Below are 21247 nucleotides of genomic sequence, written 5' to 3' on the forward strand. Positions count from 1 at the left end.
AGCAGTTATAGGAAAATGGTTCTTCTTCCTTCACAGACACCTCACATCCAAGTTTTAATTTGATGGTAACTGAGGCACATGAATCAGAGGGAACTGAATGGGTTCAGAGGGCCTTTGTAGGATCTTCGGTGGACTTTCTAGGATCTTCAGGCTTTTCCAGTGGCCTTCAGATGGTATTTCCAGGACCTTATAAAAACTCTGGAGTAAGCAGGGGTGCAGTTGAGTTAGGAAAAACTTTGGAACCCGGAGGCTATGGCTGTCAATCCATTCTGATTCTTGAAGGGACTCTTCATTTCTGAATGTAGTTGAGGACGTGATCATCTGGTTTCCACTGGAATTGTGAACACACTGATCTGTTTCCCTCAAAAGAACAGTCAGGGCAGGTGAATATAGATAGGCAATGACTCGGGCAGAATGTCAACAGAAGGAAGGGACAAATGAACCCCTGTGGGCTGAACGTATACTGTGTGCCAGCCAGCTGTGTGTCTCTGGAGCAAAGCAGTGTGGGTTCTCGAAGAAATCAGCTGGAACATTTCCAGTTTAAAATGGCATCTGGCTAACTACAGCTACACCTGGCACAGCCTCCCTTGCTTTCCAATTAACCTCTCTAATAAAGATGTAGAAACAGCACAGCATCACCACCATAAAAGTGGACACCTTCCTTCCTCATCCCCCTCTTTGCATTGACTTAGAAACATAGTATCTGCAGCAATTAAAAAATTGCATGGCCATCTCTCAAGCCTGTGAGTATTGCTTTTCTTGCCATCCTCAATATTTTCTTTTGGAGAATATGTTTTTTCTGAAGTTTTTAGGGTAGACAGTTGGGTCCATATTACACCGATCCTTGGGAGAATAGACACCCCAGGGAAAGTTATATAGATGAGGGTTGAGACAAAGAGAAACTAAGTAGCAGGGTCTGCTGGAGGCTATAGATTTTAATGTATTCTGCTGGTTTTGAATGTCAGAGAGTAAGGCAGTGGAAGATGGAGAAGATTCCACCGCATTAGATAAGAACTTTATTAGATACAAAGCTGAAAAAAAATGAACAACTGATTTTAAAATAACCCCCTTCCCCAAATACACAAATAAACAAATGCCAAATTCTTTAGGTAAATGTAGAGTCAAAGAAGTTAAAAAGCCCTCCTTCTTCAAAGGAAATTCCAGGCTTACATATTTTCACTGTGAATTCTTTCAACATTTAAGGAAGGAATAACACTAATCTCACACAAATTCTTTCAGAAGCTAGAGGAGGTGGAAAAACTTCACAATTCATTTTATAATATTCGTCTATGAAGTTATAATACAAAACCTCACAGAAATTCCTAAAGAGAAAGGAAGAAAGAAAGGGAGAAAGAAGTAGTAAAATTCTGCATGAATGTAGGCTAAAAAATCCTTAACAAAATATTGCTAAACAAATCCAGCACTATACAAAAAGGATAACCTAACACAACCGAGTAGGACTTATCCCAGAAAAGCAAAGTTGGCTTAACATTGGCAAATCCAATGGTACAATCCACCACATTAACAGACTTAAGAAGAAACATATATTAAGGAGAAAAGGCATTTGACAAAAATGAACATCTATTCATGACAAAAACTCAGTCCTCTAGGAACAAAAGGAGAATTTATCATTCTGAAAAAAGCTGTTTATTAAAAAGCTATAGCAAACATATTTACTGGTCAAATACTGAAGACTTTCTCACTGAGATTGGGAACAAGGCAAAATGTCCTTTCTCACCATTCCTGTTTAATACTGTACCGAGGTTGTAGCAATTGCAAAAAGAAATAAAAAGGTCAAAAAAAGAGCATACAGATAGGAGAGGAAGAGATAATATTGTATTTAGTTTCAGTTGTATTTATTTTCAGATGTTATGATTGTTTATGTGGAGAATCCTAAGAAATCTACCCCACAATGACTAGAGCTAATAGGTGAATTAGCAAGTTCATAGGGTTCAAGGTTAATATACAAAGATCAATTTTATTATTTATATACCAGCAACAAGTATTTGGGAAGTGAAGTTTAAAGATCCCTTTGCCAGAGCATCAAAAACAAACAAACAAAATATACTGTGGATTAAATTTCCCAGAATATGTGTAGGACCTGCACTGAAAAGCATACACCATTGCTGGGGGTATTTAGAGAAGACCAAAATCAATGGGTATTTACAGATAGGAAAACTCAGTGTTGTTAAGATATTAATTATTTCCAAACTACCCACTAGATTCAACTTGATTGCAATAGAAATTCCGGAGGGTCTTTCATAGAAATTGGCAAACTGACTCTAACATTTAGAAATGCTAAGCACCCAGAATATCCAAAGCAATCCTGATAAAGAAGAACAAAGTTGGAGGACTTACACTGACCTCAAAACTCATTTTAAAGCTTTAATCATCAGGAGTGGAGTACTGGCTTACAGATAAACAAATGGATTAATGGAACAGAACCCAAAGCACAGAAAAGGATTCAGCTGATGAACTAATTTTTTTTAATAGAAAATGATCTTTTATTTATTTATTTATATGTATAATTATTGTCAAATTGGTTTCCATACAATACCCAGTGCTCATCCCAACAGGTGCCCTCCTCCATGCCCATCACCCACTCTTCCCTCTCCCCCACCCTCCATCAACCCTCAGTTCTCAGTATTTAAGAGTCTCTTATGGTTTGCCTCCTTCCCTCTCTGTAACTTTTTTCCCCCCTTCCCCTCTCCCCTGGTCTTCCGTTAAGTTTCTCAGGATCCACATCTGAGTGAACACGTATGGTATCTGTCTTTCTCTGCCTGACTTATTTCACTTAGCATAACACTCTCCACTTCCATCCATGTTGCTACAAATGGCCAGATTTCATTTTTTCTCATTGCCAAGTAGTATTCCATTGTGTATGTAAACCACATCTTCTTTATCCATTCGTCATCAACTGAAGAACTAATTAAAAAAAATCTTGTTAAGTTTTAAATTTTATTAATTCCCGTATAGTTAATGTGCAGTATTGTATTCGTTTCAGGTGTGCAATATAATGTGGCCAACTAATTTTTGACAGAGACACCAAAGCAATTCAATGCAGAAAAGAAAAATCTTTTTTTTTTTTTTTTAAGAAAGTCTTTCCACCAATGAAGCTAGAATAGTTATTCATAAGGAAAAAAAGGGGGCTTCATTTCCTACTTCAAAATGTACACAAAACCAAAAAGCTTTCAGTAGAAAACATAGGAGAATGCCATCATGACTTCAAGATAGACTGCGTTCTTAGATAGGACTCATAAAAGAAAAACCAGTAAGTCATCAAAATGTGAACATTTCTGCTTATAAACAGACCCTGCTAAGAAAATAAGTAGGCAATCCACAAACTGAGAGGAAACATTAGGGAAACAGATATTTTATAAAGAACTGGTATCCAGGAAAGATACCATTGAAAGAACTCCTGTAATTCAGTAACAAAAAAACAAAAAAATTGAAAATGGACAAAATAATTGGATAGGAATTTCACAAAAGAAGATGAACATTTGGCCAATGGACATACACAAAGATGCCCAATATCTTTAGTCATCAAGGGAACTTCAAAGGAAAACCCCAATCTGGTACCTGTACACGTCCTTGAGAAGGCCTAACATTAAAAAAGACTGACAATCCCAAATGTTATCAAGAACGTGGAACGATTGGAACTCTCATACACCGTTGGTGGGAGTTTGGCGAAATCTGATATTTTTTCAAAAATCTAAATATGTATCTATGCTGTGACCTAACAATTGCACATCTGGGTAATTAGCCAAGAAACCTGAAACTATGTGTCCACAAAACAGTTTGTACAAGAATGTCTCTAGCAGGACATCATTAACAATAGTCAAAAACTGGGAACAGCCCAGGTGTCCCTCACTAGAAGAATGGATAAACAAATTATGGCATATGCATATAATGGACTACTACGCAGCAATAAAAAAGGAACAAATCACTGATACATGCAACAATGTGGATGAATCCCAAAATACTTTGTTGTGTGAAAGAAGCTATATGCACAAGTCCATACTGTATGATTTCATTTGCATGAAGTTCTAAAAAAAAGCTAAAAATATGGTGGAAAAATATCAGAATAGTGATTGACTCTGGAGGTAGGGGATGGGCATTGACAGGAAAGGGCATGAGTGAATTTTCTGGAATGATGCAATGCCTATATCTTTTTTAAAAAAGGTTCATTTATTTATTTTGAAAGAGGGAGAGAGAGAGAGAGAGAGAGAGAGAGAGAGAGAGAGAAACCATGAGTGGGGGAGGGACAGAGAGGAGAGACAGAATCCCAAGCAGACCCCACGCCATTAGCCAAGAGCCTGACGTGGGACTTGAACTCACGAACCTGAGCCAAGATTAAGAGTCAGACGCTTAGTTGACTGAGCCACCCAGTGCCCTGTGATACTTATATTTTGATAGAGGTTTGGTACATAGGTATATGGGTTTTTCAAAACTCATGAATGTACAGTTCCGATTTGTGTCTTTCACTATATGTAAATTTTACCTCAAAAGAAAAAACCTGTCAACAAATACTGAACTCTTGTTAATTATATGCATCGTGAAATATTTAGGGGGATGTCTACTGATGTATGTGATATAACTTGAAGAGCATCAAAAAATCAAGATGGATAGATGGATAGATCCATGGTAGAGCGAGTAAAGTGTTAATGATAGTGTCTCTAAAAGTGCTGCTATAAAATTCTTTCAACTTTTTTGTACCTGAAACTTTTCGTTATAAAGTATTGGAAAAACTTAAAATCCAAGTTGCAAACTTCAAGAGATATGAAAAAGAAAGAATGCATGGAAAGACAGCTACATAGCCCGCTGAAAAGAGTGTGCATTGCAAAGATGTTAGTCTCACATTAATTCAGATGTCTAACATAGTTTGGGGTTTTGATTTTCAGAGTGGTTCTAAATGACATTGAGATGTAATTACAAGAAAGCAAAAATGAAATATCATTAAAATGTGCACCATCGAATACTGTGAACTTAATAGAAGATAAAAGATGTCGTATGAATTGTTTGATGGGCAATTTTCATTTTTCAAAAAATGTCGGAATGAAATCAAATTAAGACTTTAGCTCACAGCATCTCCCAAATTAAGTTACAGATGAATTAAAGAGTTAATTTTTAAAAATGCAGGCAGTTTTCTCTTTGGGTGGTTATGATATGCACAAATTTTACTTAACACAGCATTGTGAAAAGTTAAGGTTGCTTGTTTTAGAACTAGAATAATGTGTCATAAATATTTAACTGATTTTCAGATGGTGACAGACCTGAGCCCAAGAGCAAGAAAAGAAATTCAGAGGATAAGAATAATATATTTGGCTGCTTAAAACAGGGAACTTCTACACCTTCAAAAATATTCTAAGCAACAGTAAAAGAAAAATGTCAAATTAGAAAAATACTTGCAGAAAGGTTTATTACCCTTAATAGACATAGAAATCTTTCAGATCAATGTGAAAAACAAAAACTAAAGAAAGATGGCTATGACTCGTACATACAATTTGCTGAAGCATAAAGTTACAGTATTCTGCTCAAGTTTTCTGTGAGCCAAAACGTGCTCTAGAAACATAAAGTCCCTTAGAAATATTCTCTAAAGAGAATATAATAAACTTGCAAAAATCTCTCATTCTTACTAAAAAATTTACACTAAAAATGAAAATAACAATTTTGTTTTATACTTAACAAAGTTCAGAAAAAACTTCTCTGAGATAGTTTTAAGTTTGCATTTGCTTTGCTGTGAAGGGTGATACCGTGGTGAGCATTCTCTTACGTCTTTGATAATCTTTGATTAGCTTCGCAATGGAGTTATGCATATTGATGGCGTTTTATTTTGTTAATAATGTTTATTCCTTGAGTTGGTTGAGAAGCACGTAAGAGTTCGTTATATATGTATCTTTAAGATGTTTGAAATGGTACCTAAAGCATTAAAGGGTTTCTGCATGCCAAAGATAAAGAAAAGCCATGAAAATATAAATTGTGGCTGTCACTGGATGGTATGATTATGGATGATTTCTTTCTTTCTTTCTTCTTTCTTTCTTTCTTTCTTTCTTTCTTTCTTTCCCTTTTGTTTTTAGAGAGAGAGAGTGGGGCAGAGGGGGAGAGAGAGAGAATCTTTTTAAAAAATGTTTATTTATTATTTTGAGAGAGAGAGAGAGAGCATGAGTGGGAGAGGGGCAAAAAGAGAGGGAGACACAGAATCCAAAGCAAGCTCCAGGCTCAGAGCTGTCAGCCCAGAGCCTGATGTTGGGCTCGAACTCACAAACCGTGAGACCATGACCTGAGCCAAAGTCAGCCACTTAACCAACTCAGCCACTCAGGTGCCCCAAGAGAATCTTAATCAGGATCCATGCTTAGCACAAAGCTGGACACCAGACTCGATCCCATGAACTATGAGATCATGACGTGAGCTGAAATTAAGTCAGATGCTTAACTGACCGAGCCATCTAGGCACTCCTGGATGATTTCCATTTTCTTCCTATGGTTTGTCTTAATTTTCCAAAAATTGAAGAATAATTTTAAAAAATGAAAGAGATATCATGTAACAAGATTGAAATGGCTTTTCTTTCAGCACTTGGCATATAGTGCCTGCCACATAGTAGGTACTCAATATACCTATAAAAACAGCTTTATTGAGATCTGATTCACATACCGTACAATTCAATTTTTTTTTTTTTTAGTATATTTACAGATATATGTAGCCATCATCACAGTCAAGTTTAGAACATTTTTGTCACCTCAAGAGAAGGAATTCTGCACCACTGAGCTGCCACTTCCCTGGTCCCCTACCTCCCTCAGCCCTAAGCAACCCCTCACCTACTTCCTCCCTCTATGACTTGCCTATTCTGGCCATTACGTACAAACGAAATGACACAACATTTGGCCTTTTGCGACCAGCTTCTTTCACTTATCATGTTTTCAAAGTCCATCCTGTGTAGCCTGTGTCTGTATTTCATTCTTTATTTTCATGGCTGAGTGATAGTCCATCGTGTGGATTTTCTACCCCTTGTTTAACCATCATTAGTGGATGGATATTTGGGATGTTTCTACCGTTTGACTATTATGAATTATTACGGTATAAACATTTGTGTAAACGTTTTTTGTGTGGACTTAGGTATATATTTCTCTTGGAAATGCTGGGTCATATTCGTATTCCGTGTTTACTATTTTGAGGAATTCTCAGGCTGTTTTCCAAAGCGATTGTACCATTTGACATTTCCACCAGCAGTGCGAGAGCCTTCCAACTTCTCCAAGGCTCCAACCCTGACATTTTGTTGTTTCCTGACTTTTGTTGATATTCAGGCTACCTAGTAGGTGTGAAGTGGTGTCTCATTGTGGTTTTCATGTGCATTTATTTCCCTGATGATTAATATTGTTAAGCATCTTTTCATGTGCTCATTGGCCATTCAGTAGGTCTTCCTTGGAGAAAGCCCCATGCAGATCCTTTGCACATTTTTGAATTGGGTTATTTGCCTTTTTATTATTGGGTTGTAAGGGTTCTTTTATGTTCCAGTGTAAGTACCTTATCAGATATATGATTTGCAAATATTTTATGCTCTGCCCGGTGTCTTTCCAGGTGTCTTTCCACTCTTGCGGTAGAGTCTTTGGAAGCACAAAAGTTTTGCATTTTGATGACGTTCAGTGTATGTATTTTTTGCCTTTTGCTGCCAGTGCTGTTGGTGTCATTTCTAAGATACCGTTGTCAGATCCAAAGTTGTGAAGATCGACCAGTATGTTTTTTGTTCTATGGTTTTTATAGTTTTAACCTTTATATTTGATCCTTTGATTTATTTTGAGTTAATTTTTATACACGGCATGAGCTAACAGTCTACCTTTGTTCTCTTGCAAGTAGCTGTGCAGGTACCTCGGCAGCATTTATTGGCAAGATTATTCTTTCCCCATTGAATGGGCTGGCACCCTAGCCAAAAATCAGTTGACCATAGACACATGGGTTTATTTTCGGACTCTCAATTTTATTCCATTGGTCTATTGGTCTCTCCTTTGCCTCGATTACTTCCGCTTTCTAGTAAGTTTTGAAATGGGGAAGTGTCAGTACTCCGGCTTTGTTTTGTTGTTTTTCAAAAAAAAATTTTTTTTTGGCTATTCTGAGGGCCATGAAATTACAAACGAATTTTAGAATGAGTTTGCCAATTTCTACAGTGAAGCCAGCTGGGATTCTGATAGGGATTTTGCTTTGATTCTGTTGATCAACTTGGGGAATATTGCCACCTTAACAGAATTAAGTCTTCCAATCCATGAACGTGGAAAGCTTTTCCAATTTTATAGGTCTGTTTTCATCTCTTTCAGCAATGTTTTATGGCTTTCAGGCTACGAGTTTTGCATGTCTTTTGTTAAACTTATTCCCAAGTATTTTACTGTTTTTGACGCTATTGTAAACAGGCTTGTTTTTAAAATTTTATTTTTGGATTGCTCACGGCGAATATATAGAAAATCATTTGATTTTTGTATGTTGACCTTGTATCCTGCAACCTTGCTGAACTCATTTATTAATTCTAAGAGTTTTTTGGTGGATTCCTTAGGGTTTTCTCTGTAGAAGAGGATGTCATATATACTAGATTGTTTTACTTCTTTCTTTCCAATCTGGATGTTTTTATTTCTTTTTGTCCCTTATTGCCCTGGCTGAAACTGCCAGGACAGTATTGAATAGAAATGGTGAGTGTGGACATCCTTTTGCTTTTAGTCTTAGCGAGAAAGCATCCAGTATTAAGTATGATCTTAGCTGTGGGTTCTTCATAGATGTCCTTTACCGAGTTGAGGAAATTCCCTTCTATTCCTGGTTTGTTGAGTGTTTTTATCGTGAAAGGGTGTTGAATATTGTCAAGTGTTTTTTTTTTTTTCTGCATCTATTGGGATAATCATGTAGTTTTTGTTTTTTATTCTAGTGATATGGCGTTATCACATTAATTGACTTTCGGATGTTGTAAGTGCACTTTTATTGAATGTGTCCTGTGCTAGTTGGCACATTTGGGAATGCAGTTGAACCCACTATGTGGTCTAGGGGGTACAGGCTGTCGTGTGGCTGCTTTTGGATGAGGGCTGCCCTATCCCAGTCTCTACCTGGTCTTCCCCAGTTTTCTTTTCAGTGCTGATGCAGTGCCTTGCACCAGTCAAGTCCAAACTTACACCTCCAGTCAGGTAGACGTGTTTCAGGTTAATTAGGGGCCTCAGTCAATTTAGTTCATAGGCTGTAATTACAGGCACCTGAGACCTACAATTTCTGATTTAATTAAAATAAACAATGTGGAGGGACTGACATCACACCAGGGCAACCGATGTGCAGGGCATAGGTAATTACACCAAAGCTGAGCCTCTTGCTGTGAAGCAGTCTGTTGGGATCTGTGATGGAGCACTGGGCCTGGTCATCCTGGTGAACGCTAATTACCTGTTGCCAACCACAGCTCCAACCAGACGGGTCGGTTGGTTGTGGTAGTGATATTAAAACATGCTTCTTTCAAGTTGGAACTGAGCTGTGACCTTTGGGGCATGTGTGCGTGTGTGTGTGTGTGTGTGTGTGTGTGTGTGTATCTGTGTAGGCATGTGTCTATTTACATATACGATAACCCTCTAAATTGATTTACCTATAACATGCATATATATATATATATATATATGTGCAGTGGAATGCAAAATTCTTATTTTAGCTGCTAATTTTAGAGAACCTCTTGAGAAGGGAGTTACCCTTGCTTAGAAAAATACTAGTTCACTTGGAGAGGGCCAGGCATATCCTAACTGCTCAGTTTTATCAGTTATAGGCATTTGGAGGTGGGGGGAGGTTAGCAGGGAAGAGGGAGGTGGTAAGAGAGAATAGAGACAAGTGGGGCTGGGCAATGGCAGGAGGGGACAGTCTGAGAAGAAGGTGGCCAGCGAGAGATGCCAGGTGGTTACAGTGGCTCAAGGCCATGGAAGAACAAGGCCTTTCATATTTACTAAAATTGCAAAGCACGACGCAAACTCCCTCTGACACTGCAGACCTTCAGTGAAGTCATCAGCACATACCAGCGTTTTGCGTGAGTTTCTTTTCTTTTCTTTTTGGTGGGGGTGAAGATCAAGGAAGGAAGATTTGATTCTGTGTTTGAACAGCAGCGTAGGGGATCATACGTGAAAAAGTGAATCCAGGGCAAGAGGGAGCCAGCAGTGAGCAAAGATTGCAAGTCTACGGGACTTTTCAGAAATCTTGGTCTGGCAGCTGAACTTCCCACAGACACAGAGAAATCCACATTCATTTAAGAAAAGCAATCTCAGCATAGCACTCTGCTACCCGAAACCTTCCGATGGCCCCCGCTGCCAGCAAGACAAGGTGGAAATGTACTTAAAAGGCCCCAAAGATATCTAGTCCTAATCCCTGAAACCTGAAGATGTTACTATTAAAAAATTGTTTTGTTAGTTAGTTAGTTAATTAGTTAATTAATTAATTTATAGCAGGGAGGGGCAGGGAGAGACAGAATCCCAAGCAGGCTCTGCACAGTCAGCTCAGAGCCTGGTGCGGGGCTTGCACTCACGACCCGTGAGATCGTGACCTGGGCCGAAATCAAGAGTCGCTTACCTTACTGAGTCATCCAGGTGCCCCAGAAGTTACCGTTTTTAAAAAAGTCTCTGCAAGATGTGATTAAATTAAGGCTTTTCAGATGGGAGATTATCCTGGATTATCTTGATGGGCTCTAAATCCCATCCCAGGTATCCTCATAAAATGGAGAGAGGGGGATTTTACCACACACAGAGGAGGAGAGCACAGAAGGAAGGGGGGAAGCAATGCTACAGAGGCAGAGGTTGCAGACAGGTGGCTGAAACCAAGGGCTGCTGACAGCCACCGGATGCTGGAAGAGGCCGGCCGGGAAGAGATTCTGTTCTAGGACCCCTGGAGGGAGCACAGTCCCTGCTGACACCTTGACAGCCACCCAGTGAAGCTGATTTTGGATTTCTGCCCTTTGGAACCGCGAGGGTAAACATTTCCGTTGTTTTAAGCCACCTAGTTTGGGAAACTAAACAGGTGTCTTCAACAGACCCTTTGGGATCTGACCCCTGTCCTTCTCTCCAGCCTCGTCTCTGACCCTGTCCCCCAAGCACACACACCCCACACTCTGGCCATACCTCTTATGTGCTGATCTCCCTGCCTGGAACACTCTTCTAGTCTCAGCCGAACTTGAGAGATGTGGTGCATTAGACCAGTTTCTGGCTGGGGAAACAGCACGCAGCCCTTGCTGAGCACTGCTCAGAGCACTGCTAAACTGGCCTCTGTGTCAGTGTCTCCCTTGGCCGCAGTCTCGGGCTGGGACAGTGCCCGCTCGCTCGCCCGTTCTCGTTGGCTGTGGCTCCATGTCAGGGCAGATTGGGAAAGCCTAGCTGTCTTACGTTTGACCTCACCGGATTGCCTGAGATTGATAACTTCCTGGGCACAGTGGAATAAGGACAAGCTTTGCTATAGGAGAGACTGGGTCGGAATGTTGTCTTTGATGCTTCGATGCCTTGTGACCTTGTGTAAGTTACTTAACCTTTCTGAACCTCAGTTCTCTCATATATAAAATGGGGCTTTTTTTGAGGGTTGTTGATAAATATATCTATATCTATATCTATATCTATATCTATATCTATATCTATATCATCTATATATCTCTATCTATATATGTGGCATATATTTCTGGAACACTCATTCTATGTGAGCAAGCCCAGGTCCCTGCCTTTGTGGAAGATGCATTTACTTAGATTCCTGAGAGAGGAAACTGGGGCCCAAAGCAAGTACCCTGTCCCTCACCCCTCCACCTTGTCTGACGTTCCCTTTTCTTTAGGGGGGTCACATCTGGCTCCCTCACCCAGTCTAAGGGAAATCTCCCAGTGGTCAGTTCTGGCCCATGAGAAGGCAAAGTGGGCCGGGCGGGCAGGGGGCTGAACGGGCAGGCTGTGGCTTCAAGTTTGGGAGCAGACTTTCGCTTCCACTCATGCCACAGCCCAGACTTTAACAGCTGGGAGGTGACGGTCATCTCTTGCAGAGAGAACAGTTTAGAAGTACAGCAGGCAGATGGGTATGAGTGAGCTCTGGATGCCTTTCCGGGACCTGCAGTGCATGACCAGGGGCAAAGAGGGGACACAAATGAGTTCCGATTGAGTGTGCCTACTGCAAATGCACGTACACGCATGTGCATTCACACACCTGCCTGGGGAACTGCTACACTCATAGACATACACGTGCACACAGGAGTCTATGTATACTCACTCATGCATTGTATTTTTACTGCATTGGTGTTTGTTACTTTAGGGGGTTATTTATCCTTCTCTTTCCATACTAGATGTTTGGAAAAAGTGATGAGGAACCTGAGGCTCAGAGATGTGAATTTCCTTCATCAAGGTCACACAGCCTTCATAGGATGGCAAGAAGTCTCAAGGCTGAGGTTCCCAAAAGTCTCCACCAAATTAGCTGCCTTTCTATACACACACACACATACACACACACGCACACCCCACTCTCTGGAATGGCATCATAGTGGGACAGTTGTGAGCATGGGCTCCTGTCAAATCCTAGCTCTGCTATATTTTAATTATGTGACTGTGAGGAAGTTACTTCACCTTTCCGAGCCTCAGTTGCCTTGCCTGTAAAATGGAGATCTTACTAGAAGCTGCTTCATGAGGTTGTAGTGACCATTAGAGACAATGATAGCAAGGTTCATGGCTCCTTGCCTCACGCATGGTAAATGCTCAATAAATGTTTATTTATACTAAGTAGCAAGCAGGCACTGGGATCCTCACCATGTCTAGTATCTTGCTAGGAATGTCACCGAAATATTATTTCAAATGTGACTGAAAAGGAAAGGCAATAAACTTCCCAGCAGGCCCTAGTTCTGGAAGAAAGACTAAGAAAAGACTAAGGACAGAGCTCTGTGGTGGTGCCGAAATCCTCCCCAGGGTCTGCTATCTGGGGATCCTATTCTACCCACTGCCCCAGCCTGTAGACCCCCATTCCCCACTCATTTCAAGGTCTTGGGTCTGGGCGGGCTCGGAGACACGAGTCCCCACGGCGCAGTGCAGCTTCCTGGCCAGCACTGAGGACGGGAGGGCCAGTCCTTGCTCGCCTCATCCCAGAGACCCACACAAGCTGCTACAAGCTCACAGAGGGCAGGAGCCAGCAGCTACCCAGACGCTTCTGTGGTCTGTCTGGGCAGAGCGCCTCTCTGGCCGGGCTGGGCTGTCTGTTCCCAGGGGCTGCTCCCAGGTCTGAGGAGCCTGGATCTGCCCTGCTGGGCTCGCTGTCCCCCTGTCCTGTCCGGCATGCTCCCCTGCAGCCCCGAGCCCGGTAGACAGATTTTCACAGCTCATGGTGGCAATTCGGGCCCCATTACACCCACAGTCAAAGGGTGGTTTATGATAACCCCTGCCTCACTGGGTTGTCATAAAGATTAAATGAGATAATACCAGGAACACTGGTTTTGGTACACAACAGGTGCCTTGTAATTGTAGCAGCGATTATTGTTATTCATTATTGTTACTGTCATCATCATCACCATTGTCAGCGTCATCATCGTCATCCTGAAGGCAGCGAGCCAGGGAGTATACCCAGCCACTAGCCATGCGACGTTAGGCAAGTAGCAGCTCTGTGCCTCAGTGTCTCACAGTGCAAAGTGGCTGCTTTTTTGGAAGCTTCCTGCCTCCATCCTTGTTCAGCCTCAGGATCTCTCACGGAACAATTCTGGTAGCCACCCCAGTGGGAAGTTGGGCACGTGATCAGCTTGCTTCTTTGAACCTCAGTTTCGTCACTAGATGAATGGGACCAAGGGTAACGATTCACTTGTGGTGCAAAGATACACGAGACAACAAATGCAGACCGCCCTGCATAGGGCCTAGCCCGCAGCGGGTGCCCATGCACGTCTGTAGCTCAGCGTGCTGGTCTACCTTCCACGTTGTGGACAGCAAGGAGGCCGGGAAGGCGGGAGCTTGGCCGGAGCACTGCGAAGGCAGAAGCAGAAAGGTGTCTTCGTCTTGCCTGGGTCCTTGCAAAGCACGCCTTTGAGTGCATCTTGGCGCACGGGCTCAGCTCTCCAGAGCCGGTCGTGGTTTCTTTGAACTCCCGACGGTTTTTCTCAGTCTCTGTTGTAAGCAAGTCTTTCTCAGGTCATCTATAAATGCTGGTACTTTTCCAAATTCTATCCTTGGCCATTTCCTCTTTTCACCAGGGGGTTTCTTCTGCTCGCGACGCTCACCACTCTGTTCTGGTCACCCCCGGGTCATCATCATGTCGCGGGAGCTTCCTCTTGACCTCTCGATCTCAATATCCAACTCTCTGCTGAAAAAGCTGTACCTGGAGGAAACTCCCACCCACCCCCCCAAACCTGACTTCCCATTTCCTCCTTAAACCTGTTGCATCTTCTGTCTTCCGTGTCGAAGGGATGGGGACACCATCCACGAAGCTGTCCGCGTCAGAAATCTGTGGACCACCTTCCCTCTTTCCTCTCTTGTACCACATGCACACTGTTGGCCTATACCCGCCTCCCTTGCTCCCTCCTTCCCCTCCTTTCTCCTTTCCTTCCGTCCACGAGATACAATTTCACGTATTTACTAGGTATCTGCTCTGTGTCAGTCACTGTTCTAGTTGTTGGGCCACTAGGTCATGAAATCCTCTTGATATTGTCCCTAGATGTCTAAGAATTGCGTCATCCCTGTTTCTCGGTTGCAAATGGCAGCGCACGTGCCTGGGAAGAAAACATAGGGAGTAGCTCCCAGAATTGATGGGTGAGAATGGAGGAGTTGGCCGGAGGCCAAGCCTCTAAGGACCTGTAAAATCACGGCGAACCTGGCTCGCTGGCGGGGCCGCTACGGCCACGGTCGAAGCTGCCACCGAGTACTTGATGCCAGAAACCCGATTTCTCCGCAAGCCACTGCCGTTACCTGCACTGGCATAGCTTCTGGCTTGGCCCTTCCACTCAGCACCACGCTGGCCTGGAAGCTGAATGTCTTTGCTGTTTCCTGCCTCCAGTGAGCTCCAGACAGAGCCAACCCTCTGACCGCGTTGTCCTAGGGCTTTGGCCACCCGCTGCGGTCCTTCACACTCTGTCCCTTGGACGGTTCTTCAGCCGGGACAGCCGTTGCGTGACAGTTTGGAGGATGGCATGCCAAGTCCTCTCATGGACCCAACACAACTTAGAGTCCCAGCGGAAGGCAGGGAAAATCCTGTTGACCGAGGGCGCATGCAGGGCACACGCGTGGCTCCCTTGGGGACAGCTGGGTGAGAGCTTTCCCAGTATCTCCTCCACTGGGCCAGGAATCTCACCACTAAGGCCCACACCTCTGGGTTCAGCAGCCCCATATACTACCCTGATCAATGGCAATCCATTGAGAAGGGCCCCTCGTGAAGCTCCCAAGGTTTTGAAGAAAGCGTTGGTCTTCTTCCCCCTTATTATGATTATTATTTAATGTTTTTTCTTAATTCCTTAGCTGGTGCCCAGTGCTCACTGCCCGGCTCCCAAACCAGCCGGATGCAGCTGCACCTGGCAAAATCCAGGAAGACTGGGAGCCATGAGAGCACAGGTCAGGAGAGGGGGACGGCTCGTCACCCGGTGAGTGGGGGCCACCAATCTTAAATAGAAGAGGATGAATAATTGTTTCAGGACCAAAGTCATGATTACGGGGTGTGATGTCACCCTCTGCAACCACAGACTCAGAGAAGCAGGGTCATTTCCAAAGATAAGCTTTCCTGGTGTTTTAACGAGGGGGAGAATCTGAGGTCAGAGGGAGCCGTGGGCATGTTTTCCACTCTGCCAGGAGTGACCTGTCTCACACTGACTGGAATTGAACAGCCACATTGGTCACCCTGAGCTCTCCAGGCTATCTTGTCCTGCTCTGCCCAGACTGGGAAGTCAGTTCCGGACCTCTGCCCCACCTGGGCTGCGGTTTGGAGTTTTCCTCGTTCCTGGGGGTCCCGGGCCTGATGTGTGTTCCCGTGATACTCATGTTCCCCATGCTTTCCCTATGTGTGCACCTTCCCGTCAGCTCAGCCTCTGCCTCAGTTTCCCTGCCCCGTTCTCTTCTGACGGAGGTCTCTGATGAAATCTGCTCCATCCAGGTGGGGTTCAAGTTGGAGGCATCCCACACTCTCACGTGCCCGTGAGCTTTACACTTTCAGGGGGGTGCTTTACTTATCACCTCTGCAAATAACAACAGCAGAACAGTATCAGTTATAACCATGTATTGAGTGGGAATAACTTAAGTGCACAGAGTGGGTTTCCTCTGTGCTTTGGAGGCAGTAGACTCACAGGGAGAGCCTGAGTTCTAATTCTGCATTACTTATTAGCAGCGAAACTTTGGCCACCTTATTCCACATCCTTCCAGGAGCCTCTGTTTTCTTCTCTATGAAATGGGAATAACGTTAGTGTACATATATCAGTGGGCTGTTGAGAAAATTAAATGAAATGATACCCACAAAGGGCTTGGTGCAGTTTGCGGGACATAGTATATAATAGTAATAAAACCAACAGCTTCCATTCTTTGCTTGTTACAGAAATCATTTTGTTAGTAACTCGGGTATAGTTATCATAGTATAGATACAATGCTTATTTTAAGAGTCCAGTGACTTGACAAATCAGTAAACCCACTGACCACCATCAGTACCAATAGAATAGAACATTTCCATCACCCCCCACAGGCTCCTTGGATCTCTTCCCAGACACCCTGGTCTCCCACTGATCTGCTTTCTATCCCTTTAGATTACATTTATCCTTTGTAGGGGCGCCTGGGTGGCTCAGTTGGTTAAATGTCTGATTCTTGGTTTCGGCTCAAGTCACGATCTTGCAGTTCCGTGAGTTCAAGCCCCACATCAGGCTCTACCCTGGCAGCACAGAGCCTGCTTGGGATTCTCTGTCTCCCCCCCTCTCTCTGCCCCTTCCTTACTCACCTTGTCTCTGTGTCTCTCTCAAAATAAATAAACTTTGAAAAAATTAAAAAATTCTATCCTTTTTAGAACTTATAAATAAAATCATACAGTATGTAGTCTTTTAGGTTCCGAATCATTTTGCTCAGCAAGGTGTCTTGAGGTTGATGCAGGCTGCGGCATGATATCAACACTGTGTTCTTTTTTATTTCTGAGTATGATACCATTGTAATGGGCGATCCCACAATTCATGTATCTGTTTGTCAGTTGATGGGAATTTGAGTCATTTCCAGTTTTCAGTTACTATGAATAAAGCTGACCTGATATTCACACACAAGCCTTTGCGTGGACACCTGTTTTAATTTGTCCTAGGCAAATACCTACAAGTGAGATTGCCGGGTTATATATATGGTAAGTGTGTGTTTAACGAAGACACTGGCAGACTGTTTTCCAACGTGACTGTACTGTTTCGCATTCTCGCCGACAGTGTGAGAGAATCCCACCTGTTCCTCCCCGTTGCCAACACTTGGTGATGCCAGTCTTTCGAATTTTAGACATTCTCATTTCAGACATGCCGCGTAATCTCATTTTGCTCTTAGCTTCTATTCCCTGATGACTAAGGATCATTTCATGTGCATATTGGCTGCTTGTATATCTTCTCTTGTGAAGTGTTTGGCCCATTTGAAAAGTTTGGTTTCTTTCTTTATTATCAAGTTGTAAGAGTTCTTTCAATATTCTGGACCCAGGTCCTTTTTCAGACGTTATAAATATTTTTTCCAATATGTACCTTATTTTTGTTTATGTAGCCTAATGTTGACTTGCAAAAAAAAAAAAAAAAAGAAGGCATTTTTTTTAATTCTGATGAAGTCCAATTGATCATTTAAAAAAGTGGGTCGTGGTTGTTTTTTATTTTTAGGTCCTATTTAAGAAATACTGCTTATCCCAATGTTGCAAAGATTTTCTTCTGTTTCTTATAAAACTTTTATAGTTTTAGTTTTTATAGTTATGTCTGCAATCAGTTAAAAATTTTTTTTGGGGCGCCTGGGTGGCGCAGTCGGTTAAGCGTCCGACTTCAGCCAGGTCACGATCTCACGGTCCGTGAGTTCGAGCCCCACGTCAGGCTCTGGGCTGATGGCTCAGAGCCTGGAGCCTGTTTCCGATTCTGTGTCTCCCTCTCTCTCTGTCCCTCCCCCGTTCATGCTCTGTCTCTCTCTGTCCCAAAAATAAATAAACGTTGAAAAAAAAAATTTTTTTTTAATGTTTTTATTTTATTTTGAGAGAGAGAGAGATAGAGTGCGAGTGAAGGAGGGGCAGAGAGAGAGGGAGACACAGAATCTGAAGCAGGCTCCAGGCTCTGAGCTGTCAGCACAGAGCCCGATGCGGCGCTCAAACTCACCAACTGTGAGATGGTGGCCTGAGCCGAAGTCGGATGCTTAACCGACTGAGCGCCCCTGCAATCAGTTTTTAAGTTAACTTTATGGCTAGGGTGAGAGGCAAATCTCAAGATTCGAATTTGAGTTCGTTTTTTCTTTCCCCTTCTCTCCCTTTCTCTCTCTTTCTTTCTTTCTTTCTTTCTCTCTTCATCTTCCTTCCTTCCTTCCTCTTGCATATGCAATCCAATCATTCCAGCACCGATCGTGAAAACAACTTTCTCTTTCTCATCACATTACCTTAGCATATTTGTCAAAAATCAACTGACCGTGTATTTATGTGGGTTTATGTCTAGACTCTCCACTGTGTTTCTTTGATGTAGACGTCTGTCTATCCTGACTCTGAGACCACCCTGGATCACAGTAGCTGTATGGTACGTTTGAAAATCAGCTCATGTAAATCTTCCAAAATGTGGTTTTGCAAAATTGTTTATTTAGGCTCTTCACACTTTCACATAAGTTTTAGAATCCGCTTTCAATTTCTTTAAAAAAAAATGCGATTGGGATCACACTGAAGTTATAGATCAACTGGGGGCAAATCTACATTTCAACCCTCTGGAGTCCTCTGATTCGTGAATGCGGTGTATCTTCCCACTTTTTTTGGTCTTCCTTGTATGCTTCCAGCAACGCTTTGCGATTCTGACCGCGTAGGCTTGTACATATTTTGTTGAATTCATCCTAAGTATTTCGCAATGCCGCTTTAAGCTTCAGTCCCCCATTGTTTGTCGCCGGTGTGTACAACTGCCGTTGACTTCCGCATTTCGAGGCGCTCGCCGTGATCTTGCTAAACTCTGTTCCACCAACATTCTTGTAGATTCCGTAGCATCTTCGTCACTTCTTCATCTGTAACATGGGGGGGATGTGCGTACACATATCAGAGGGCTGTTGTGGAGACCGTAGAAGATAATTCCATCTAGAGGACTTGTCCTGGATCTTGTCCTGTTACTACTTGTCCTGTTACTACTGGCCTGGATCGCACAGTAGTAACAGACCTAGCAGCCATCTTCAGCGCAGGCAAAACCAGAAGCAGGATTAGAGGTCACTCTTGGGAGTCAGTAGTGGCCAGAAAGGTGTGGAGTGGGGGGAGAGTAGGGACTTCGGGGATGCTGAGCCTGCTCTGTTTCTTGCTTTGGGTGCTGCATCCACGGGTGTGTTCAGTTAGTGAAAAACAGTGAGCTGTGCACTTACGATATGTGCATTTTTCTTCATTACTCTTCGGTGTAAACTAACAACACGGTCCGACGACTAATGTCTCTTGGGCGCTCATCACGAACCTGGCTCTTGATGTGACTTATCTCATTGAATCCTGTAAGCTTCTTGCTCTTATCCCCATTTTATAGAAGACAACACTCAGGTTCTGATAGATGGAGCCATTCGTCCAAGCTCAGAGTGAAGGTCAGTGTCATGCCAGGTCTTGTGCCCTTAACCAGTGTGCCTATGGCCTTGTGTAAGAATTTGATTGGAAAGTAAGATCTACAGTTTGGGGATGACAGGTGGGCTGGTGGGTTTGCCTTACCGGGACGGCACCGGGCGGCTCTGGGCATTAGCAGACGCGGCCGAGGGTCCTGGGAAAGCCCTGGGGGGCCAGCTGGCTTTCCTCACTGCCATCACCACTCACTGCCGACCTGGTGTCTCAGATCCCCGTCCCTCCCTCCCCTCCCCCGACACACACAAACACTGTATAATTGCCTGATCTGGACTAGTAAGCAGGGCGGAGGCGGGGGGACGTTTATTTTTCATTAAAAGGTCAGAATGAAATGATAGGAGGTGGTGCTCAGCGAGGGGGAGCTGCCTCAGAAAATGTGCTGACCGCTCCAAACTTATCAGACTGAAACACATGTTTCTGGTACCTTCTGCCACCCATGAGGGGCTCACTCTTTTCAGCCTAGACCATTGATATTGCCGAACTTGCCAGGCCTCTGGAGATGATGGCATGAGCTAATGGGGGAGGGGAGTGAGACAAGCAGGAGGCCAGGATTCAGATTGGTTTAGATTTTCTTTCTTTCACGTAGGAACGAAATTTTGGCGAATTTGTTACGCTACCCTGGACCTCGGTTTCCTCATCTGAGAAATGGGGATACAGTGCCTATCCTGTAGGTTTGTTATGAGGAGACAGCTTCATGCACATGTTAACACACCTAGGAGGAAGCCCAGAGCACAGTCTGTGCTTGGAGAGCGTCAAAATGTCTGTAAACTATAAAATATGGTTAAAGCAGCTTTGCCCTTGTCCCAATCCTGGGTCTCCATGTTGCATGTCCTCGAGGAGATGACTCTTGGATGCTGGGAGAGATAATAAGAATCCCTTCCAGAAGGCTCTTTTGAGCACTTGCACAGAGCCATACCACATCTGACCACCTACATTTGTGCTCGAGATACAGCCAGTCGTCTCTTCCTTGGGCCACGTAGTGACGAACAGCTTTCCTGACCGAACCGGCCAGGCCTTTGGATTTCCCACGCTCACCGCCACCCCGGATGCAGTGCTGTCCAAGATGGCGGGCCTCCTGCTAGCTACTACTGTGCTCAGAGTGGGGTGGGGAACAAAGGAGAGGGCCAAACAGGACTTCAGCCATGGCTGGGACTTTCTTCGTGTGATGAAGTCTGGGAGGTCTCTGAGCTGCTGGGCTGGGGTGATAAGAGCCACCTTGGCCCAACGGGCTTGGTGGAGCTGACTCTGTAAGCCCATGACTAGGGTAAAAATGGGGTGTCATATGCGGGCTGAGCCGAGGCTCTGCCTCCTGCTGTCCATTCTCTTCCTTGGCAATGTGTATAGACAGGCTGAAGCTGGCTGGCTCCATACTTGGACCTGCCCTGCTCTCCTCACATTCCCCTCCCTTGACTCCAAATCTTGGCACACTCAGTTCCCCACCCCATCCTGCCTGGACCATGCATCCATCTTCCATTTCCCTCCCATGTTGTCTAATGGGATGTCTCAGGATCACTCCTCCAG

Source organism: Panthera pardus, unplaced genomic scaffold (genome assembly GCF_024362965.1).
Source record: "Panthera pardus isolate Hobbes unplaced genomic scaffold, ASM2436296v1 HiC_scaffold_25, whole genome shotgun sequence".
Taxonomy (NCBI): Eukaryota; Metazoa; Chordata; class Mammalia; order Carnivora; family Felidae; genus Panthera; species Panthera pardus.